The 12,741-nt window shown below is 34.1% G+C and overlaps 1 protein-coding gene across 1 annotated transcript in view; it reads left to right on the top strand.

Moving 5' to 3' along the window:
* ADAMTS17 (ADAM metallopeptidase with thrombospondin type 1 motif 17) overlaps positions 1-12,741 on the top strand; it is a 507,844-nt gene that overhangs the window by 434,333 nt on the left and 60,770 nt on the right. The window lies entirely within an intron of this gene.

Here is a 12,741-nt window from a genome sequence, read left to right on the forward strand (position 1 = left end):
AGAAAGTTGGACTAGAGGAAAGAGGGAATTGGGTTATTCCATCCAGTGAATTCAGAGGCTGCTTTTAAATACTCATCACTTATGCCTCAGCTTCCCTGTTTCCATCACTAAATTTATTTTAATCCAGTAACTATAGATACATTATTTTTAAAAATTAAGTCAATATGAAAGTAAAGCCTTCAAAACTGTGAATGGGATTATAGGGCAATGTAGGCTGCTTAAAGGATACTACCATGCCATGAAAAAGACTTGTTTGGCTGCTAACACATGCATTAAGAAAATTCAGGTTTTTAAAGCTGATATCCTTCCAGTAAATATAAGTGTCCTAAGCATAAGCATATTTCTCTCTAGTTGACTTTACCTATAAAATTCAAAGTCAAATTGAATCCTCAGAGCAACAGCTAAAAATTCCAAACAGGACCAACAGTTAAGGGATTCCAAGATTAAGGACTAAATATTTCTTTTTCAGAACATTACAGCTGAACTAGTTTTCAGAATTACCTGTCTTTTTTTTGCATCAACTGAGTCAATGCCACTAGGACATAGTGATGTCATTTTGTTCCTCTTCGAGAACAAAGGACAACCACCAATGAAAAGAAGTTAAATATCATTTTCTTAAATTTCCATTTACTTATTGGTTTGTTTTGCTGACCTAGTCTTTGAGGCCAGAAGTATAGAGACTATTCCCATTGTCAATCATTGTGGAAGCTTGACCTACCCTATTTTTGACCTGGGTTGGTTCAACCTTTATTTTAGCATTCTAATGACCCTCTATTCCTTGGAGCTTGCCATGTTGGTGGCAGACTTAGTGTGGATATCCAATTGGTTCTTCCCTCTATAGCTCAGAACTTCAGAGGTCAGGTGATCCCTTTTATTCCCCTATTCCCTTATAATTATTTATTTATACACACACACACACACACACACACATATAAAATTTTGTAAATTTTATATATTATATATAATTATATAAATAATAAGATTCCCTTATAATAGGGACTTCAGGTGTACACTGCCATACCTGGCTAGAAATTAGTGGAGAAGTCAGACATAAAGACAACTACCTACATAGGCTCTTGTTAGGTTTCCATATAAGACCCTCCTTTTTTGTATACAAACACAATAGAATATAATGTCTTCCTGCCAATAGGTCATTTAATTTTGAGGGGTTTTCCCTAGTGTAGTGATGGTACGTTAAACTTACACTCTCAAAATAATTTTTTTTTGAGCCCAATGACATGCATAATAATGGCAGAATAGTACTTTGGGAAGAATAATGCCTCTGAAATCAGAGCACCCTGGTTCAACTCCCATCTCTAATGATTACTACCTATGTGACTTTGGGCAAAGCACAACTTGCTTCAACTTAGTTTCTCTCCCAGAGGAACCTCTTAATTGATCTCTCTGCATTAAGTTACTTACATATCCTATATATCTTCCACATAACATCCAAACTGATATTACTTATACATAGTTCTGACCATGTGCCTTCCCTGCTTGCTAAATTCCAGTGGCTCCCAATTAAGTCTAAGATTAAGTAAAATTTTGCTTTTTTAAGTTTTATTAACATGCTTTATTTTTATATTACAAATATTTTATACTATCCTTATTATAGAAGTGTTTTCCTGTATCAAAATAAAACAAGTAAAACTAACACAATAATGAACTCATCTGAAAGTTTATGAAGCATTCCATACTGGTAGTACAACCCCCAAATCTTTCTATTTTTAAGTATGGACTTTTTTCCATTAATAAAAATCTCTTTTCTTTACCTCATCTTCTATTTGGCTTTTAATATCCCAGCTTTCCTTTCCATCCTCTATGACCTTCTTACATTTGTTTACACATATTATTCTATCCCCCATCTTTTTACCTTTACATAAGCCATCCCTGTTATCTGTAATGCACTTCCATCTTATAGTCTCTTTTTAAAATCCTTGCTTTTCTTCAGAACTCTGTTCAAACATCATTTCTAATATCTTGCTCAAAATAATATCTTATATCCATTTTATATTATGTGTGTAATGGATTCATATGTTTATAGGTTTCCTCCCTGAATAGAATGCAAACTCCTTGAGAACATAATCTGCTTTCTTTCTTTTTTTCTTTTTGTAATATTCTCATAGCTTGGTTCAGTGACTGCCTGATAAATAGTCACTTAACAAATATTTAATGTTTGACAGCTGTGGAAGTCCTTCAATATTGAATTCTGCAACATTAAGCTTGATTGCAAGGCACTGGAAATAAATTAAAATGAAACAGTCCCTGCACTCAAGGAGCTTACAGTCAACTTTTGGGGAGGAGGGAATGTCAAGAGAATAAAATGTGTATAAAAGTACTTAAATACTGTGTGTGTGTGTGTGTACACAAACACAATATACAAAAAATAATAGAAAGAGGTCTTTGGTGAAAAGTTTCCATGTCAACTCCTGGCATCATTTACTGGTGCCAATTTTGCTTTTCTTTTTTTTTTAAATAATATTTCCTCTAAATTACATGTAAAAACAATTTTTTAATATTTGTTAGTTTTTTTTAAGTTTTGGGGGTTCCAAATTCTATCCTTCCCTCCTTCATCTTCCCCTCCCTGAGGAGGTAAGCTGATATAGATTATATAGTTGTAATCATGTAAAACATAATTTTAGTTATTGGCGGAAGAAAATTCAAACCCCCCCAAAAAAGGAAAAAAAGTTTGCTTCAGTTTGTATTCAGACACTAGCAGTTCTTCTTCTAGAGGTGAATAGCATTTTTTATCATGTATCCTTTGGGACTGTTTTAGATCACTGAATTGCTTAGAATATTAAAATCATTCAGTTCATTGTACAATATTACACTGCATACAATATACTTCTGATTCTACTCACTTTATTCTGCATCAATTCATAAGATTGTTGACATTTTTAAACAATGACTTGAATAAAACTATAGACATTTTATTCATTGGAATTGGGATACCATTTCATATGAATATTAATTGAAAAAAAGTGTTATCTAAAGAGAAGATTTAGGGGAAATTAAAACTGATGTCTTAAATATTTGAAGTTTGGCATTGCTCTGAAGAACAAAAATAGAACTATTGAATGAAAACGTATTTAAGAATATTGACATGCTTAATGTAAAGAAGTTTCTGATAAGTGAAGCTATCCAAAAATGAGTTGGTCCTGAATACAAATCTTCTCATCATTAAAAATACTGAAGCACAGACTAAATGACCATGTGACATATTCTAAAATGGAAAAATATGCGGTGAGGGAAATCTAACTAAATGGCTCCTAATGCTCTTCCTCACTCTGTCTTCATCTCATCTAACCTCTGTCTCTTTCTGTCATCTCATCTAACCTCTGTCTCTTTCTGCCATTGCCTTTTATTAAACAAGAACTACATCAAGGGTTAGTGAAATCCTCAAATGGCCAAAATAAGGTTGGGATACATTTTATTAACTAATTATACACATAATGGCACACAAGCCATGCATAGTTTTATGTATATGTGTTTATCATTTACTTTTACATATCATTTATAAACGAAAACTTCCCTGAACAGTATGTAAAAATGGGGACTCTTCTTCAACATTGCTCAAGCTTGGAATATCTCTCTCTCCTCTTTCTTCTTTTCTATTAATTCTAATCTACAATTCTTCCAAATTTAATTAATCTTTAATTCACACTTCGTCCCTAGGAGAGATCAGGATGGGCATGATCAAAACCAAGTTTGCATTGGCAAGCCTGAAAGTGGTAAGGGAATGAAAAAAAAACAAAAGCAGGAAATGATTTAATCCATCTCCTTACCTATCAGCAGCACTAATCCCTATTTCCCAGTTGCACTAAAAGCCCTTAAGTAAAAAAAAAAAAAAATAATGAGAGAAGGGAAGAAACAGCACAGAGGAAGAAGGCCAGCATAGAACCAGACATTTTCATCTTGTTTGCAAACAGTAAATAATGCTAGAAAATTTTAAGAAGATTATTTAGGAATTTGCAAGCCAAGGAAAGAATATACAAAAAAAGAAGAAGAAGAAGAAAGAAAGAAAAGAAGAAGAAAGACGAAGACAAAGACGAAGACGAAGACGAAGACGAAGACGAAGACGAAGACAAAGACGAAGAAGAAGAAGAAGAAGAAGAAGAAGAAGAAGAAGAAGAAGAAGAAGAAGAAGAAGAAGAAGAAGAAGGAAGAAGGAAGAAGAAGAAGAAATAAGTAATTGTAGTAGAAAAAATAAAAAGAGGTAAATTGACAGCCTGTAAAGGACTAAAACTATGAATAGGTGCACTGGAATCAGACAACCAAACGCTTAAGGCTAATTACTTATGGGACAATAACTCTATTAGCATATGTTTGGGAAAATGGTCCTTCTCACTATTCCTTGCTGGCTCTATCTTTTGGTGTATAGAGATAATCATAGGAGGGATTAGAGAGTGGAACAGGACAAGCCAGACTCACTTTGCAGGAGGAGCAGGAGAGGGAAGGTTGGTGGAGAGCTTGCGGCAATTTCATCCATCTCCTTTACTTCTCCCCCCAAACACCAAGGATTTTTGCTTATCCTGACTCTGGCTGACCCCAAGACTTCCAGGGAGGTAGCTCGAACTTTACAACAGCCTATTGGGACGGTTATGCATTTTTCATAGTTACAAGAATAAGAGAGAACCTCTTGCTCCCACATTCATCTTCAAACTCCCTAAAACTGCTATGACTCCATGTCACATCTCTCAATTCCTACTACAGCCATTTGCCTCAGCCTTCCAAAGTCACTACCGGGTAATGTGGAGCTATTCCTTCAATAAGGGATAGATGCCTATGTGTTCCTGATATCCCAAAATAAAACTCTCCATGAATTTTCCCATCCAAACTTGCCATTTTAAGTTTCTAAATCATTGAAAAGATTATTCTATGTGGTAGTTGGATTTTATACCACTATAAGTACAGAATGTTAATACACATAAATTTGGGTTTAAGTGGATTTTTGTGGAGTTTATAGCCAGAGAACACAGCAGCCAGGAAGCTAGCTGGCACAGTGGATAGAGTTCTAGGACTGGAGCCAGGAAGACCTGAGTTCAAATTCAGACTCACAAATTTACTAGTTGTGTGAACCTGGGCAAGTTTCTGTCTTCTTCAATTTCCTTATCTATAAAATAAAAATAATAACATTTACTTTCCAGGGTTGTGAGAATCAAAGGAAATACTTATAAAACTTTTGGCACAGTATTTAACATGTAATTGGTGATATGTAAATGTTAGCTATCATTAAAAATATTATTATTATAAGGTATAATTATTCATTTGAAAAAATGCCTTCCAAATTCCAAACAAACCAATTTACAAATGAACATTTAGAATATAACCCAGCAGCATGCTGGAGACTACCTGCACACTGCACATCATATGGCATTATTCTTTTTCAGAGGGAATTAGTGTTAGTGACTCTGGCCTCTTCTGAATTTGATTTTCCTATCCCTAATGGGATCATTGAAGAGAGAAATGGCAGGGCTTTGGGTATTAATCCAAGACTATTAGTATGAATGCTTACCCAATACAGCTTTGTCAGGTAAATCAATTCATACTGTAGTGGGAAGCTTCAAAATTAATTACTTAGACATGGCATATTGTGATGAAAAGTGAAAAAACTATAAGATAAATTCATGTCTCATCTTAAAAAGTCAATTAACATTTAAATTAATATTTATCTGCTGCTCTTTTTTTAGTATCTAATTATTTGCAATAGAAAATAGCTACAGAATCCATCAATCCTTTTTGTACCAAAAGTGTAATTGTAAACAATTACATTTAGAATTGGATTGTTTGAAGGAGTCCAAAATTTATAAATCTAGAAAATTTTTACAAGGTTTTTTTTTTTTACAAGGTTCACTAACTTTGACACAGCAAACATCTTTGAGCTGAGTGTCTACAGATCTTGCTTATATAATTTACTGAGAAACTAATTGAGACTAATTATTGTTTCTCATGGTCTGCCTTTAACAGCTGCCTGGCATCTGTTTTGACTTCATTTTATTGGGATGTTTTAATCTTCCTGCAAAGTGAAATAAAGGATATGAATGTTTTATTGTTGATATCCCCATGTAATTTCTATAGAGAAACGATGATTTGATTTATTAACTAGTAACATGAAATATATTCCATATCTCTGTGATGTACTATATCCTAGGTTTTATGGGTGACCTAAAACATGTTGCATGCCTGAGTTCTATCCCTGTTAATGAAGTGGTCAAGTTTGAGAAAACACAACAATTCAGAAAAAGTAGTTTATTAAGTTTCCACCATTAACCATCCTGTAATTTTCTTGGAAGATCGTAATTAAATTTAGTGTGAGGAAATAATAGATAATATTTGATTTGTATAATGCCTTTCTACCTAAAGAGTAAAAGAGCAGTTAAATATTTATATTATTTGTCATCATGGATATGTAAAATATGAAAAAAATATGTACTATTAACTCCTTCCACAAATAGAGAAACTAAAGTTCGAGGTTAAATGATTTAATAAAGGTTAAGTCAACAGAACTAAAATACAAATCTCTTGCCATGTAGACCAATGTTCTATGACTAGATGAAGTTAGCTATTTTTAATAGCTAACATCTGTTAACATGGGTAGGGCATGGATTAATGAGTCCCCCACATGATCAACTGACATGAAAAATTCTTATAGGTAAAGGGAATTAGAACCATTCAGAGTAGATAGAAGACTTGGGAGATGCCAAGGAGAAAAATTTCTTAGTTTTGTTCTTGGATTCATTTGACGTTTTATATTTTAATGCGTTCTTCAGTCATTTTAATTTGCATGGATAAAATTCAAAGCAGTTTAGCAATGGGATCAGAATCAATATTTTGTGTTGCTGGTAGTTCCCTAAGCCCACTTTTCATCCCTGAATAATGTCTTCTCAAATTAGCTATGGCTACCACTCTAATTCTGCTATGGATGCCAAAAGGACATTGCTAACAACTCATTTTTTGTTTGTTAGTTTTAAATGAGAAACACTAGGGGTTTGAAACTGTAAAAATCTAGGACACAAAGCTCAGGAATATGAAAGCTTTTAGTGGAATAAAACACAATGCTTTCCATTTTGATCCTGGGTTGTACCTGCTTACATCTGGGAGAAGCTGGACAGGACTTGGCAAGAGAGATGTGAAGTGTGAAGTTAAGACTCATAATTCAAGGAAGGTAGTTGTGGGCAGGGAAAGTTGTAAATTCCCTTCCTCATAAAGCCTTGTGCCAGAACTCTGTGTAAGCTTTGAACCTTGGACAAGTGGGGTTTTCCTTTTCTTGCTTCTAGAATTTTAGAATGGGTTATGTGAGGGGATCTGCCCCTCTCTCACTGAATTGTAAAACCTGTGCGGGATTATCTTCTCTATTCTGTATCCTCCATCTCCTTTGTCAAATATCTGGGGCTATGTAGCAGTGTTTCCTTAGACACCACATATTGCAGGTTCCAAATGAATGTGTTTTCCTTGAAATTTTGTTAACTCTATGTAAACATTTTCTTAAATCATATTGAAATACAAGTTTTTTCAGGTTCAAATCAGCGTAATAGGATAGAATGCTCAGGAGAGTCAGATCAAATAAATGAGTACATTGACATGTTCAATCACAGTATTGTTAGAAAACTTGGCCAAATATTTACTGTATTGTATTCTTAATATTTCATTTTCCTATGGTGGTATTATTATCCTTAAGTACTAATTCATCCAGTAAAACTGTTGTTTTCAACACTGGTAACATCAAACATTTAGTATCTTGGGAAATAATGTCATATGATTTATCTGGGGAAGTCCTTTAGGAAAATCCTTCAGGATAAAATGCTATGGATTTACGTTGTAGGGACAGCTGCAGGAACAGTGGATAGAGTGGCCAGGCCAGAGAAAACTCATTTTCAAGAGTTCCTCAGGCATTTACTAGTTGTCTGACCCTGGGCAAGTCACTTAACTCTTTTTGCCTCAGTTTCCTCATTTATAAAATGAGCTGGAGAAGGAAAAAACAAACTACTCCAGTATCTTTGCCAAGAAAACCCCAAATGGGGTCATGGAGAGTAAGACACAACTGGATAAATTAACAACAAAAACAACAGTATTTTAGAGCAACAATGAGGGAAAAAATTAACATCTAATTAAAAATGTACATATAAATCAAAGATAATATGGATAGGATCAAAAGATACCAGGAGAAAAGCTGAAGTTATAAACTTTTTGACTTAAAATTTTTATCAAAAATTTCAAATATGACCATTTCATTTGCCTAGTAAGCATTAAGTGCCTTCTATTTTCAAGACTTAGAAGAGATAAAAAAGATTAATATGACATGCCTCCTGCCTCTAAGGTTCCAGTTTAGGATGAGAATTATCATATAAATTTGTCTATTCCATAGAGCTTTGAGTAATTGTATATAAAAAGAGTAAAACTCTTCAAGTTTTCCTCTCACTTGATAGGTTTATTGTCATAAGGCCAGGAATTAAGGATTTGCTCATTCCCTTATTATTAGGTTGCTTCACCATAGTTAAGGACTTGTGTCATCTAGAAGACTTTCCTAGGGGTATGCTGAAAAATAATTTTAACATGGTTTTTTTTAAAGCTTGGTTGTACTTTTTGTCCAAATATATATATATATGTATATATATATATATGACTATATCAAAAACATATCAAAATATAAAAATATTTAACATTTTTTTAAGCTTGGTTGTACTTTTTGTCTATATATATATATATATGTAAATATATCAAAAACATATCAAAATATAAAACATAAATATACATAGCCATATCAAAAATACAATTATATTAAAACAACTTTTACTAAAAATATAGAGTTGCAAACATAATTTGCCTAATTCTCTTCAGAGACTAGTCAAATCTTCTTCATAATATCCTCTTCATAGACCAGACTCAAAAAGGAAGCTATTGGTACATGAACAAAAGTGTTAAATATTGTAAATAACCAGTATATCAATAAAAATGTCACTCCATTAGAACAAGATTTTAAAATACAGAGATTATTACATTGGATAATTTATATACTAATTCTGAAATTATGTTGATCTAACCCTGGTCTATCAAGGTTTGGCTTCCCTTCCTATTTAATGATCAAGTAAAATACTTCTTTCAAACTCACCTAAAACTTTATCAGGAAATCAGAGGTCATATGGGGTATGTACATATTTTTTCTAGATCAAAACTTCTCACTCATTGAAGCTGTCAATATGGAGATTTTGATTTAAGGCAGAGATGTGCTGGTAAATTTTGAACAACAGGTTCTCTTTAAGAGAAAATGTACTTGGATATATTTTTAAGTTGAATCTGCATTATTAATACTTTTCTATATCTAGACAATCAACAAAACAATAAATCAAACCTTGATTTGTTTTACTTATCCATGTCCTTCCATAATTATTCCACAAAGAATTTATCCCAGCCTAGAAAATTTCCTCTATATTTTTAAACCATTTTATGTATATATCAGTGTACTATATATCTATCCATAGCATCTAAAATATATGTATCAGTGGATTAATTCTTTGGATTGTCCAGCCAAATGAATACCAGAGACTGGACAATAGAAATTATTCAGCTGCTTGAATTTCCTGTAAGTATAGTCAGGAGAAACTCTCTTAAGTCATAGTGCATCTAATTTAAAAATTCTGCAGTGTTCTTACATTTAATACAGTCATCACAATGTCATCTACAAAGACACACAAATGAATAGGAGGAAAATAGGCTTGGCTGCTTTTCATAAAAAAAAAAATAGAATATGAATATTTCTACAGAACTAATCAGTAAAAATCCAACTTCTTCCTCCTACCCTAACTCCTCCCCTACACTTAAGAAAGAAAAAAACACACCAAAATCTCTGTTACAAACTCCTAATTCTTTCAAAGTTGTTTATCTTTACCATATTGTTGCCATTCTATAAATTGTTTCTAGTGGAGTTATAGATTCCACTTTGATATGGGATTCATGCTGTAGTTATTATTCTTTAGACTTCAGATTGTGCAAGAAGCTAGAGCCAAGACCCTGCTCTGCTCCTGGATTCTGAACTACACAGTGATTGCTTGCTTCAGAACTTTACTTAGGAACACCATTCCCCTGCAAAAATCACTTGCTCAGTCTACAATGGATTTTGATCCAAAACTGGAAAGTAGGCAACAAACCTGCCATTTGGTACCTGTTCCTGTCTTTTTGCCCTGAATTGGTCTTGGACCTACCTACTCTTGCCCTGATGAACAGTCTCTCTCTGGGCAGTGGAATGCTCTATGAGGTAGGCTGTAAGCCTGAAGCCATCCCTCACATCTGGAGCAACCCTGTTTCTCTATGCTGGAAAAAATCCCTCTGACTTTTTAAAATTTCCCATGAGGATTATATCTAGCACATTTTTAGGCTATTTGGAGGAGTTTTAGGAAGAGCTGAGATGCACTGCTTCCTATTATTATACTATTTTGCCTGTGCTCCAATTTTGGAGTAATTAATTCTGACAACAAACTTTTCCACATCAGTATTCTTCCAGCAATACTATTTGGATGCAAAGATTGCTAGGTGATATAGCAGATAGAGAGACCAGCCTTAGAGTCAGAAAGAAATGAGTTCAAATGCAGTCTCAGACTGTGTGATCATAGACAAGTCACTTAGCCCTGATTGTCTTGCCCACCCCACAAAAGTATATGGATGCAAATAATGTAATACCATACTCCTTAAAGAAAGAGCTGTGAGTCATCCAAAGGGCAATGGAGAGAGGCACATGCTGGGTTTCTATAGGTTGCAACCTATTAACACAGAACTGCCCAAGAGAAACAGCATGAGGTGTACGACTGGTAAATTATGTGGGACAGTCATGTTACAAGAATGAGGAACAACAACTTGAGGTTCCACGTGGTAACTGCACATGGTGATTGGTCACATAAGAAGGATTTATGGGAGAACATGCACAAAAATCACAGAGTAGACATAGTTATGGAGTAGTTGAGAGTTGTACCATTAGAAAGAGTATTCATATGGACCACAAATCTTACATACTATCAAAGTAAGTGCAGCACTTGGGCTATCTAGCTTTTATATCCCCAACTTTTGGCATGTGACTGGCTCAGTTCCCTTCTGGTCATATGTGTCCTATATTGTTTCTTTATTCCATGACTTGATTATAAGCCATTATTGGATGCAGTATACTTCTTCCTATTTTGCATCATTCCATTACCCTTTGGATCACCTTCAGGTTTTTATTCTGAAATCATGGCAGCCTACGATTTGGAGCCATAAAGCAGCACTGGGGAAAGATTAGTATTAAAAGTCATCCTTTAACTTATATAAAATAATTCAGAATAAAGTAAGCAAAACCAGAAGGACAATATGCATAATGATTCCAATAATATAAATAAAAGCAATGAAAATAGGAAATTGAACTCAAAATAAATGTAATGACAAATAATGAACCCAGAGGTCAGATGATTATAGAGTCAGTGTGGTTAATTTCAGTCAATATCTATTAAGTATTCACTCTGTTAAAGGCACTGTGGCCAGAATTATTATAATGACTAGTTTTCTTTGACTGCTTTTCTTTGTTAGAAGGGAACATGGTAGAGTATACAGGTATATAGGTATACAAGAAAAGAAGAAGAAACAAAAGTAGTAATGAAAAAGTTAAAATGTAATTTCCCTATGTTGGAATCTTGGAGCATACATTGTGGGGATTCCTAAGTGTAATCCAATCTGATCTGGATTCAGTCAGTGAATAAACAGATCATTATTAAGCTCCTGCTGTGTGCCAAGGACTGAATTAATTGCTGAGGTTACAAAGCAGGCAAAGACTGTCTAGTCTCTATTCTCAAAAAGCTCATGATCTAATGGAGAAGATAATATTGAAAAAACCCAACTATGTACAAACAAGATACATACAGGATAAACTGGAGATACTCACAGAGGGAAGGCACTAGAATTAAGAAGGATCAAGAAAGACTTCCAATAGAATATGGGATTTTAGTTGGGAAGTGAAGCCAGGGAACCCAAGAGGTAGTGATGAAAAGGGAGAATAAATTCTAAATAGGGGGGCCAACTTGTGCAAATCTCTTAGAAGAACACAAAGTACCTTATATAGAGAACAGTATTAAGACTTGTGTCATGTGCATTTCAGAGTGGGACTGAAGAATGCAGAGAACCTTTGGGGTATAAGAAGACTGGAAAGGTGAAGAGGCAGGTTATGAAGCTCTTTGGATGACAAAGGATTCTATATCTGATCATCTTTAGTGATAAGCAGTCATTGCATTTAAAGAGTAAGTGGGGGAATTACATGGTTAGACCTGTGTATTAGGAAAGTCACTTTAATAGCTGATGGAAGATGGAAGTTGGAGAGGCTTGTAGCAGGTAGACCAACCAACAAATTGTTGCAATAAGCCAGATGTAAGGTGATAAAGGACTGTACTATGATGGTGACAGTTAATTGTCAGAGAAAAGAAAGAAGTAAAAATACATTATTATACAATTATTATGAAAATAAAATCAGCAGGACTTCGCAACAGAATGGATATGGGGAATGGGGTGAAAATAAAAAGTTAAAGATCTCACTTAGGTGGCAAGCCTAGATGTTTGGGAGAATATGGTACCCTCAGTTTCAATAGGGAAGCTAGAAAGGAAAGAGGATTTGAGGAGAAAGATGAGTTCATTTTGAGATATGTTGAGTTCAGGATGTCTATGGAACAATTGATTTAATATCCAATAGGCAGCTGAAGATGTGAAACTGGAGGACAGGACTCAATAATT

Source organism: Antechinus flavipes, chromosome 2 (genome assembly GCF_016432865.1).
Source record: "Antechinus flavipes isolate AdamAnt ecotype Samford, QLD, Australia chromosome 2, AdamAnt_v2, whole genome shotgun sequence".
In the NCBI taxonomy this organism is placed as follows: Eukaryota; Metazoa; Chordata; class Mammalia; order Dasyuromorphia; family Dasyuridae; genus Antechinus; species Antechinus flavipes.